At 44.0% G+C, this 12,661-nt stretch overlaps 1 pseudogene; it reads right to left on the bottom strand.

Moving 5' to 3' along the window:
* Positions 1-9,152: 9,152 nt before the first annotated feature.
* Positions 9,153-10,115, bottom strand: LOC104874414 (annotated as a pseudogene).
* Between the last annotated feature and the right edge of the window lie 2,546 nt (positions 10,116-12,661).

Below are 12,661 nucleotides of genomic sequence, written 5' to 3'. Positions count from 1 at the left end.
ATCCCAGCACTGGGGAGGCTGAAGCAGGAGGATTGCTGTAAGTTCAAGACCAGCCTGGGCTACACAGTGAGTTCCAGATTAGTCTCAACTGCATAGTGAGACCCTGTCTAAAAAAACCAAAACACAAAAAACCCAAAAATTAACAAAATACACATAATATAAAACTTACCATTTAAAAATGTATATAGTACAGTGGCATGAGGCTTATCCCCAGTGTTTGGCAACTATCACCACCACCCATCTGCAGAGTGTTTCCTTCTTGTACATCGAAAAATTCTACACCCATAAACAGTAGTGTGGTGGGCTGGGGATGTAGCTCAGTGGTTCTGCTGCCTGCCTCTCAAGCACAAGGTCCTGAGTTCAATCCCCGGTACCAAAAACAACAACAACAACAACAAAAAAGCACTTAAACAGTAGTGTAGCCAAAAGTGTTTTTTTTGTTTGTTTTTTGTTTTTTTTTGGTTTGGTTGTTGACAAAGGTAGCAAAGCTATTTAATGAGAAAACAAATGGTCCTAGGACAGCTAGATTGTCACAGGCAAAAGAATGAGGGTGGGCCCTTATCTCACACCCATTTACAAAAATTAGCTCAACAGGGACTAACAGTTCTTTTAGAGCTAATGCCATAAAATGTTTAGAAGAAAGCATAAGGATAAATATTCATGACGTTGGATTTGGCAATGAGTTCTTAATGTGACACCAAAAGCATAAGCAACAAAAGAGGAAACAGATAAATTAAGAAAAAATATGAGAAAAGGTAAAAAGGGAACCAAAGTCTTTGTAAATAGGGAAGGGCAGAGGGGTGAAGGGAGGCCAAGGTATGGGGAAAAAATAAGAACCGAGATACATCATGTAAAGGTACAAGGTCCCAATGATGAGTGTAACTGTACTGTATATCTAAAAAGTACCAATAGGCTGAGCATAGTGGTGCACGCCTGTAATCCCAGCACTCAGGAGGCTGAGTCAGGAAGATTCCTGTGAGTCTGAGACCAGCCTGGGCTACATGGTGAGTTCCAGGTCAGTCTCAACTATATAGTGAGACCCTGTCTCAAAAAAAAAAAAAGTACCAATGAACTTTAAAAAAGTAAAAAAACATAAATCGTATTTCATAGAAATTAAGAACTTTTGTGCATTAAAGGACATTGTGTCTGATAAACACTTGCTATTTAAAATATAAGAAAACTACAATTCTACAACAAAAATATAAATTTTGTTTTAGATGAGCAAAGGATTGAATAAACATTTCCCCCAAAAAATAAACAAATAGCCAATAAACACATGAAAAGATGCCAACATCATTATTCATTGGGAAAATAAAAGCCCCGACTGATGAGATACCACTTCATACCTACTATGATGACCATCATTAAGGAATAGAAAATAACAAGTTTTGCAAAGGATATGGAAAAATGGAGACCCTTAGAGAATGCCTGTGAGAATGTGAAATGGTACGGCTGCTATGAAAAATAGATTCATGGTTCCTTAAAAAGTTAGACACAATTAGAGTAGGGCATGTGTAGGTATAGACTCAAAAGAATTAAAAAGATTTACTTAAAAAGCTACCTGTACACTAACTTTCACAGCAGCGTAATGCACAGTGGTTAACAAGTGGAAACAATTCAAATGTCCATTCCCATACAAATTGGTAACCAGAGCATGGTATACACGTGTGATAGAGTTGTGAAGAGTCATACAGAGTAAATGCTGACATGTTCTACAACATGCATTAACCATGCCAACAATATGCTAAATGAAATAAACTAACAGAAAAGGACAGATGCAGTGTGAAACATACAAAACCTCTCCAATGGGCAAATGTACAGAGGCAGTAGGATAACTAGCAGTCACCGGGTCCAGCAGGAGGGGAGAGTGGGAAATCAGGACATAATGAGTATGGAGTTCCTGTTAGGAGTGATGAAAAAAGAAAATACAGCTGTACCTCAGTATCCAAGGAGATTGCTTCCAAGATTTCGGTGGACATCAAAATCTGTGGGTGCTCAGTTTTTTTAGTATGATGTAATATTTGTATATACACATCATTCCTGTGTACTTCAGAGGATTGAATTGCTGACTTATAATACCTAGCACAATGTACTTGCTAGGCAAATACTCATCAAGTGCGCTGTCTAGAGAATAATGACAATAAAGTCTGTACTGTACATGCTCAGTAGAGGAGCAATTGTTTGCAGAATAGTTTCTATCACTGGATGTGGAACCATGAGTACACAGTGGGGATGGGTTTACAACATAATTATTGGTGTTGAATTTTATGCTTAACGGGGTGAAAATGTCATATTTTATGTTCTACTTACACCCCCCCCAAGGTGAACTTCCTGGAATGTCGTCTGAGACCCATATGATTATTAGCAGCTTGTTACTTTCTAGGGAGGGTGAGCTACCGCCCATGAAGCGGGGGACCCTAACATCCAGAATCCCAATCAAGCTGGGGAGAAATGTCCTTGTAAAGTTTAGACTCTCACACCTGGGCTTCTAATTTTAGTTTGCAGCAGATTCACCCAACTGATGTTTCCTTACCCACAGATCCTAGTTTGCTAGGTCTGAGGTGGGCTAGAATATTAAGGTGAGTGTGAAACAGTGCACAATGTTATAAGGTATTTGTTGTTAACTTTTGGTATTTCTTAATAGACTTAAAAAACAGCGAAAGGACGTTGCTTCTGCTGCTGCTGGCTGAAGAGCTCCTGACTGTCCTTCCAGAGGCAGTCCGCCCTTTCAGGGCCAAGCTTGGATTCCATCGTTGAGTCTGGTTCCCAGCGAGGGCTCTGAGATCCATCTGCGCCCTGGAGCCTGAGGACCGATCGGAGGGCGAGTCCTCCGCTGGCTCCTCAGGGCGCGGTGGCTCAGCTCCGTCCTGACCGATCTCGTCACCTGGATCCGACCTCGCTCCCGTTTTCTAGCCCAGTTTTGATAATCGCGTCTTTGTTTTTGTCCCCACATCTTTGTACTTTCCTTGCCGGTTTTCTCGGGGGAGTCTGTCCTTGAGTCTTTGCGTTAGGACAGAGGTTAGGACAGAGGTTTTCCTGCGCTGGCTCAGTATTTTTTTATTGAAAGCACTCATCTTCGAGAACCTTGTAAGCCCCAATCCCTCCCCATTTCCATGTCTTGCCCCAGTATCCGTAATTCTCCTGTAAATACATTCTTGGGGTTGGGAAAGCAGCTGAGTGGCAGAGCACCTGCCAAGAATGTCCAAGCCGTGGATTCAGTCCCAGCACCGTGGACTTCAATACACACATGCACACGCCCTTCTTACTCACCTGACCTCTGCTAGTTCAGTGCCCTCCCTGGTACCCAATTCTGACTGCCCTTATCTCCCCATGAACATTTCACTCCGAGGGTCTGTCCTAGCAAGAGGCAGGGCACCTGTGGAGGAAGCAGGCTCCTGCCTTGTACTGCTCAACCTTCCTTCTCTTGGGCTCTGTGGTCCTGAGCTCTGCTCTGACGTCTGTCAAAATAATCTCTTCCCAGCCCTGCTTCCGGCTACTCAGGGAGGGGAGGGGAAAAGGAACTAACATGGATCTCAGTGCTCTGGGTGCTATGCTAGGTGCTTTGCAGGTGGCATCCAATGTAATAGATTCTTTTTTCTTCTCTTTGGTAGTAGATTCTTTTAACTTTTTTTTTTTTTAAGGCTATGTCACAGGCAAGGTAACTTGCCCGAGGTAAATGCAGCAGGTAGATGGCAAGACTGGGTATATACGGAATTGGGTCTGATGTTTCTGCTATTTGGCTATTTATCTTCCTATGAGAGGCTCCTGGTGAGGATGAGGCTGTAGTGTGGATGTCGCCTGTTCTCCAGACTTCCCTGTGGTCTGCAGCTGGTGTCACTGTGAAGTATTGGGACCTTAGGGGGAGGGACCTTCGTTCCCTGGAAGAATGCCTTTGAAGGAGGGTGTGGAGCCCTGCTCTCTTCCTCTTCCTCTTTTGCTCCTTTTTCTGGCCGTGAGATGAGCGGTTTACTCTGTCACATTCTCCCACCATGATGTGCTGCCCTCATGAGAGAGCCTTGAAATACTACAGCCAATCACTGTTGGATTGACAATTCCAAAAATGTAAAATAAAATAAACTTTTAAAATCTATAAATTGAATAGTGATAGGAAGCTGACTAATACCAATGGTTTGACCAACAGAGCAGAGATTCATGAAGACACCCAGGACCTCTTACTAGCAAGTGGTGCTGGTGTTGGCAGGTGAGGCTTTGGAGATTAGCTTGAACGCTGACAAGACAGTAGTCCTGCTGCAGCCTAAAATCCCAATCTGTCCGCCAAAACTTTGGATTTGTGTGTTTTGGAGTCCAGCCATTGAGGCCAATAACCCACGAAGGTAATCTGATAGGTGTGGTTCTTATCACACCAAAACATGTCACTTATGTGTGTTAGACAAGAAAAGACCTGAGATAATTAAGGATTGAACCCAGAACCTTGGTGCTGAGCTATATCCCCAGCCCCTGTTCATTCTTTATTTTGAGGCAGGGTCTTGCTAAGGCTCTAAATTCCCCAGGTTGGGCTCGGAGTTGCCATCTTCCTGCCTCAGCCTCTCAGAGTGTTGGAATTATAGGTGTGCCCCCATGGCCAATTTAACTCACTCCTAAAGAGAATAGGTGTACTTTGGTTCAGAGTGTTGGAGAGTGCAGTCCATGGTAGATTAGCCATCGTTTTGGGGCCTGTGTTGAGGCAGCACAGAAGTGGACCACATCTGTGTGTATCCTGAACCAGGGAGCAAAGAAAAAGAAGGGGCTGAGGCCCCATGTCTCCTTCAAGACATCCTCCAGTGACCTAAGGACCTCTCACTAGGGGTCTTCAGAGGACAGCAATATCTAAACCACTGTGAATCATTTCACAGCTTTTTGAAATCCTATGGGAGGGACTTCTGCTGTACTCCATGAGGGCAAATGTCTCATTGCCAGAAAGCTCATCATAAAGCTGAACTTTTTGAGTTTTTCTATAGGGAAAGGAGAATCCATAGGAATCTGATGCTGCTGCTAACTTCATACTTGTCTGACCCAATACAACTTTTTTTCTAGATTGCTTAATGGAGAAAGCAAAAGCATAGTTTCCATGCTAGCACAATATAGAGATCCGTTGTATTTGTAACTAATGCAAGGAGGCAAATTTCTGTTGCAAATATAATCAATTATTATTAAAACTAAAATTACCCAGGCATGATGATGCATACCTGTAATCCCAGCATTTAGGAAGCTGAAATAGGGAGACTGCAAATTCGAGCCTAGCTTGGGCAATTTAGACATGTAGTGAAAACCTGTCTCAAAATAATCCATTTAAAAAAGGGTGAGGGATGCATCTCGGTATAGAGGCCCTGTGTTCAGTCCCTCATACTGAAAAACAAAAACAAAAACCCCTAAAGTTATCTAGTCATTTAACCCTTGGGCTAATTTCTTGTTCATCCTTTTACCTCCCAAGTCCACTAGGTAATCATATTTATCTGTCTCTCCTCTGTCTTTGCCCGTTTGCTCAAAAGACCTCCCTCAAGCCAAATGCCTTTGTGTGACAGTCAAGGCTGCCACAATCCGGTCTCCACTCACCTCTCCAGCTGCTCCCCAGCAGCTCCCTCATACAAGGTGTGGATGATGTACGGCAAACCATCCTGCAAGCCCAGCCAGCTCTCCGCTCCTACGCCCTGAGTGCCCCACGCTTGCCAGGCCTAATTTCCCACCATGCTAGCTCAAGCCCCACTTTTCCCTTCCCTCTTCCCTCTGTCCCTCCCTCCTATTTCATCCTTTTACCTCCCAAGTCCACTAGGTAATCATATTTATCTGTCTCTCCTCTGTCTTTGCCCGTTTGCTCAAAAGACCTCCCTCAAGCCAAATGCCTTTGTGTGACAGTCAAGGCTGCCACAATCCGGTCTCCACTCACCTCTCCAGCTGCTCCCCAGCAGCTCCCTCATACAAGGTGTGGATGATGTACGGCAAACCATCCTGCAAGCCCAGCCAGCTCTCCGCTCCTACGCCCTGAGTGCCCCACGCTTGCCAGGCCTAATTTCCCACCATGCTAGCTCAAGCCCCACTTTTCCCCTCCCTCTTCCCTCTGTCCCTCCCTCCTACTCTCTCTCTCTCTCTCTCTCTCTCTCTCTCTGAGATAGAGTCTCTCTGTGCAGTTCAGGGTGGCCTTGAACTCATTACCGCCAAGGCTGGCTTGTGATCGCCTTGCCTCAGCCTCCTAAGTGGTGGGATCACGGGACCGTAACACCATGCCTGTCTCACACTCCACTTCCTGTGCAGTTGTTCTGATCACTTATTGCACAGCCCTCTCCCCTCTCTCCTGCTCTTTTCTCACCATAAGGACCCACGTGACCTGCTGGGGGGCGACCCTGACAGAGAGAGTTCCACGGAGTGGATACGAGGCTAGACTCTGGACCAGACTGCAGCCTTCGTGTAACAGCTCTGCCCCTTCCTTCGCCGTGTGCCCTGGAGCGATTTAAGCTTTCTGAGTCCCAGTTTCCTCATCTGTGAAATGAGAGTCACAACCTTGGGCTGGGGATGTAGCTCAGTGGCACTGCACCTGCCTGGCAAGCACAAGATCGTGAGTTTGATCCATGGTACTGGTTCCCCCAAAGAAGATAATAACCACGCCTTGTGGTGGTGTTGTGTTATATGTCATGTATCAGTATGTATTTATATCCATGAGCGTATTGATATTGTATGCAGATGTCCTGTCTTCTTCACCTCATGCCTGCGTGCTGAGGGTGGGCAGGAGACACTCCACCACTCCTCTCATCTACCCCAGAAAAAGCTCTAGCCCGGAGACGAGGGTAGTGAGAGAAGCATTGTCTTGCACATGTTGCATAGCACCGATGGAAAGAAGTTTGTTTTTATTTTCCCCATGAAGTTTATTGGTACATTTAAAGCAAACAGTACAGTTACGTTTATCACTGGGATTTTGTACCTGCACACGATAGGTCACAGTTCTTATTTTTTCCCCAATCCCCTGCCCTCCCTTCACCTGCTTCACCCTTCCCTATTTACAAAGACTTTGCTCCATTTTTTCCTTTTTCCACAATTTTTCTCTTTCCTTATTTCCTTTCCCCTCCCCTTCCCACTTCCCCTTTAGCCATTTTCTTCCTATTTCACACTATCACTTATACCATTTGAACCTCATTTACACTTTTCATTTTTCACACCAGAGAAATAATTCAATATTTACTCAAGGGTGACCTATTTATTTCACTTAAGAGTATGGCCTCAATGTGCATCCATTTAGCTATAAATGCTTCTAGTTTCTCATTCTTTATGGCTGAGTAGTACTCCATTTTATAGAAAACCCACATCTTCTTTATCCAGGCTCCTATGATGGGCAAATGGGCTGCTTCCAAATTTTAACTATTACAAACTGTGCTGCTATGAACATGGCTGCACATATATCACTGTGATGTGATTCTTTTAATTCTTTTGAAAAGATACTCAGCAGAGGGATACCTGGGTCAAATGGAACCTCTAGTCCTAGATCTTTGAGGTATCACCATATTGATTTCCATAGTGGTTGCACCAGTCTGCACTCCCACCAACAATGGAGAAGGGTTCCTTTCTCCCCGCAACCCCACCAGCATTTGTTATTGGTGTGTGTGTGTGTGTGTGTGTGTGTGTGTGTGTGTGCGGTTTTTTGAGACAGGGTCTCACTATGTAGTTGACCTGGAACTCACTATGTAGCCCAGGCTGGTCTCGAACTCACAGTGATCCTCCTGCCTCAGCCTCCCAAGTGCTGGGATTACAGGCATGTGCCACCATGCCCGGCTCTATTGGTTGATTTCTTGATAGCAGCCATTCTTTCTGGGGTGAGGTGGAATCTCAGTGTTGCCCTCATCTGCATTTCTGCAACGACCAGTGATATTGAACATATTTTCATACTTTTTTTGTTCCTTTTACTTATTTGTCTGAGAAATGTCTGTTCATTTCAGATGCCCATTTTTGTATTGCATCTTTAGATTTGGGAGGTCTGATTTTTTAAAACTTCTTTATATATTCTAGATAGTAGTCCTTTGTCTGAGGAGTGGCTGGTAAAATTCTTTTCCCACATTGTAGGTTGTCTCTGAGCTCTGTTGGTGATTTCTCTTGCACTGCAAAAACTTTTTAATTCAATGAAATCCCAGTTGTTGATTCTTTTTTTTTTTTAAGGAAGGCCAGCTCTCCAGAAGGGCTCCCATGCAGACGCCAGGGAGCACAGCGGCCCGGTCTGGCCCGAGCGTCGGTCCCGTCCTTCCTTCCTAGTCCCACAGGACTGAGTGTTCCGGCCCCTGAGGTGTCAGGACTGAGTCTGTCCCGGAGGGCAGCCGCCCTGCCAGCCCGCTCTCCGCAGGGCCCGCTGTGTCCGGGAAGGAAAACGCACGCGATCCAACGGCTCACTTGGGTGCACTGGCAAAATAATTTCTTTCCAACACACAAAGTTAAGGCAAATGGAGAACAAAAATTATGACCAGATTCTTCTTGGCAACGTAAAACACCTTCCCATACATTATTCACTAGGCGACTTTCGGAAGAAACCGTAAAGTAGCCAGGAATATTGCTATCCTCAGTGTCTGGCGGAGAACTCGGCTCACAGCCACCCTTAGCAGACAGAGTTGACTGCGAGACCGAGCGGGGCCAACGCGTGGTCCCAGCCGAGGGGGCGGCCGGCGCCCGCTCTCTGCGCACAGCCCGCGGCGGAGGCAGAGCGGAGCCTCGGTGCCCTCGGTCCACTGCGGGAGACCAGAGCTTCACTGACGGCCTCAGCCAAGTCCTGTGCAGCGCTGGTCTGGGACGGTTTGACCGCTCGTCCTCGAAGGAAGCCCAGGCCCACCCCAGTGCCCACCCCAGTGCCCACCGCCACCACTTTCCACCACTGGGCGAGGAGCGCGTCCTTGTCACGGTCGCACACGCCTCACACCCGCTCATCTCTGTTTGCGTTTAGTGTTTCGTCATTCCGCCCAAGGGAGCCTCAACTAAAATCTCCTCTAATTTCTTTGGTCTGCAGGGAGCCTGCCGGCTAACACACCATGTGGAGTCACTGGGCTTCTTGTGCGGAGACGTCCTTATTCAGGTCACAAACGCAGTTATTCACCAACTGTTTATTCAGCCTGTAGGATGGGGAGCTGGGAGTTTTTAAGCCAAGAGGGTTTTAATTTTTTTCTTTTCGAACATCAAAATTAAAGTTACCTACTAAACACAGCACACCTAGTGATCCAGGTACTGACTGCAGGTGCTTGTTTCCTGTGTCGGTATTTATATTTAGGCAGGTTATCCTTTACCCAGGTAGCAGACATGTCAGCCATGTCTTGGCCGAAATGGAGGACAAAGGCATGAGGCATATTTTTCTCACAGAGTTGAATATCTCCTTCTGGAAAATTTTTCTTTTTTGTCTTCATAGTACTTTGTTGGACACCAAGAGTCTGAAGTTCCATAGTAAAATGTAAGCTTAGATAAATGTTCCTTTACAACGTCATCATTTCTTGGGCCCCAAGGTAGGCAGCTTAGTGAGCCAGAACGGCTGCATGACATTCTCAGCGTTAACTCAGTCTTTGGGTTCATCACTCGAAGGACAAGGCTGATTATCCAGGACTTGCCAATGTCAGGACACGGTGTAAGCAGTAAGGAGTCAGTAACATAGAGCACGTATGGAAACCAGCACAGAAGCGGAGTGGCCATCCTGCCCTTGGGCGTCTCAGCCGTTCGCTCAGTTGTCAGGAACGGCAGAGACACATGAATGACAGGAGCTCCAGACGTACTTCAAGATCTGAAGAGCCACATAGCTGCCTCCCGAATGGCCCGCGAAGATAAGTGTCATATCCTTTGGCACCCGACTTCTCAAAAGAGCCATTTTGTGTTCTAGTTGACCTTGCAGTCCATAGATGCCCTTAATTTCTTGAGCATTTGGGTTCTCTGGTATTGTGAGAATCTTCCTGTCTTTGGGAGCCAAATACACCCAGCATAAGTGATAACCCAAAGTGGAAAGCATCTGTCATCAAAGAGTACAAAGCCTTTGCAAATGGCACATAAAAGACAGAGAAGCCTGGGTTACCAGTAATGATGAAAACAAGCATCTTAGGCCTGTGGACACTTTGATCATTAAAGAGGTGAGTCCAGGACCCCCATTTTACAACCTGTGTTTCAGCAAGAATTCCTCATGCTGTGCTGCAGGCTGTCTGGAAGGAGTGGGTGTCCCCAAGGAGCCTGGAGACTCGGCCCGCACTTCTGCCCAGTCCTTCCTTGGCAGTCCCTGAGCCAGCCCAGTTGTTGATTCTCTGTGCAAGTTCTCATGCTGCTGAGGATTTGTTCATAAAGTCTTCTCCCATGCCAATGTCTTCGACAGTTCTACCTAATTTACTTTCTGGTAAGTTTAGTGTTTCTGTTTGGATATTTAGATTTTTTTTTTTTTTGTACCAGGGATCGAACTCGGGCCCTTGTGCTTGCTAGGCAGGCACCAGAAGCACTGAGCTAAATCCACAGCCCGATATTTAGATCTTTAATCCACTTGGACTTTAGTTTAGTGCATAGTGAGACATAGGAATCTAGTTTTACTCTTTGGCAAGATGAAAGCCAGTTTTTCCAACACCATTTATTAAAGAGGCTGCCTTTCCTCCAGTGAGGAAGGTTGGTTCCTTTGTCAAAGATGTGGTAGCTGAGTATGTCTGGTGTTGTTCTGCATCTTCTAATCTATTCCATTGATCCTCGTGTCTGTTTCTTTGCCAGTACCATGCTGTTTCTATCACAGTGGCTTTGTAGTATAGTTTGAAGTTGGGGATTGTGATACTGCCTGCCATGTCTCTGTTGCTTAGAATGATTTTTGCTATTCTAGGTCTCTTCTGGTTCCAAATGAATTTTTAGATTGTTTTCTCAAGTTCTGTGAAATAAACTGTTGGGATTTCAATAGGGATTGCATTGAATCTGTATAGAAGTTTTGGAAGTATGTCCATTTTCACTATGTTGATTCTTCCTACCTGGGAGCAAGGGATGTTTTTCCATCTTCTTATAACCTCTTCTATCTCTTTTTTGAGACTACTATAATTTTCAGTGTAGAGGTCTTTTGTCTCCTTCATTAGACTGATTCCTAGATATTTCAATTTTTGGTATGTTACTGTGAAAGGAATTGTTTCCCTAATTTTTCTCTCAGTGAGTTTGTTATTTATGTACAAGAAGGCTATTGATTTTTGAGTGTTGACTTTGTATCCGGCTATTCTACTGAATCTGTTGATGAAGTGTAGAAGTCTTTTGGCAGAGTTTTTTGGGTCTTCTATGTAGAGTATCATATCATCAGCAAATAGCGACAATTTAACTTTTCTTCCTTTCCTATCTTTTTTTTGTTTTTTGGTACCAGGGATTGAACTTGAGTCCTTGAGCTTGCGAAGCTGGCGCGGAAACCACTGAGCTAAATTCCTGGCCCTTCCTTTCCTATCTTTATTGCTTTAATTTCTTTCTCTTTTCTAATTGCTGTGGCTAATGTTTCTATCACTATATTGAACAGGAGTGGTGATAGAGGACATCCTTGTTTTCCTGATTTTAGAGTGAAGGTTTTAAGTTTTTGACCATTTAGAGTGATATTGGCTGTTGGTTTTACATGCATAGCCTTTTATCAGGTTGAGAGAGAGACCATCTGTTATGTAGGGTTTTATCCTGAATGGGTGTTGAATTTTGTCAAATGCTTTTTCTGCATCTGTATAGCTGATCATATATATGTTTTTGTCCTTGACTCTGTTAGTATAGTGTATTACATTTATTGATTTACGTATGTTGAACCATTCTTGCATCCCTGGGATAAATCTGACTTTGTCAGGGTGTATGATCTTCTTGCTGATCTTCTGTATTCTGTTTGCCAGTATCTTATTGAGGATCTTTGCATCTATGTTCATTAGGGAGATTGGCCTGTAGTTCTCTTCTTCATTTGGGTCTTTCCCTTGTTTTGGAATCAAAGTAATACTTGGTTCCAAGAATGAATTTGGAAGTATTGCTTCCCTTTCAATTTCATTGAAGAGTTTAAAGAGTACTGGTAATAGTTCTTCTGTAAATGTCATGTAGAATTCAGCAGTGAAGCTATCAGGACCTGGGCTTTTTTTTGTTGTTGGTAATGTTTTAATTATGTTTTCAATTTCATGGAATGTAATTGGGCTGTTTAGACTTTTTATATCTTCTTTATTCAACTTTGGAAGTTCATATGTATCTAGGAATCTGTCCATTTCTTCTATATTTTCCATTTTATTAGAGTGCAGGTTTTTTAAGTAAATGTGGATGACCCTCTGAGTTTCTGGTGGATCTGTTGTGACTTTACCTTTTCATTCCTAATTTCATGAATTTGAGCCTTTTCTTTCCTTTTTTGGATAAAGTTGGTGAATTTATTCTTTTTGATTTTATTTATTCTTTTGAAAAACCAACTCTTCAATTCACTGATTTTTAAAATGTTATTCTTTGTCTGTATCAGCTTAATTTCTGCTTTGATCTTTATAATTTCCTCCCTCGTAGGAACTTCCAGTTTGTCTTGCTCTTCTTTTTCTAGGAGCTTAGGGTTAAGCATTATTAGGTTGCTTATTTGAGCTCACTCTGTTTTCCGAGTATGGGCATTCACTGCTATGAATTTCCCTCATAGAACTGCTTTCACTGTGTCCCATAGATTCCTGTGTGTTGTATTGGTATTATCATTAATTTGAAAAGCTGTCTAATTTCTTCTTTG

Source organism: Fukomys damarensis, unplaced genomic scaffold, assembly GCF_012274545.1.
Source record: "Fukomys damarensis isolate Sample0158 unplaced genomic scaffold, DMR_v1.0_HiC HiC_scaffold_21, whole genome shotgun sequence".
NCBI lineage: Eukaryota > Metazoa > Chordata > Mammalia > Rodentia > Bathyergidae > Fukomys > Fukomys damarensis.
Note: the sequence above shows the minus strand (reverse complement) of the source record. Positions and strands in the feature narration are given on the sequence as shown.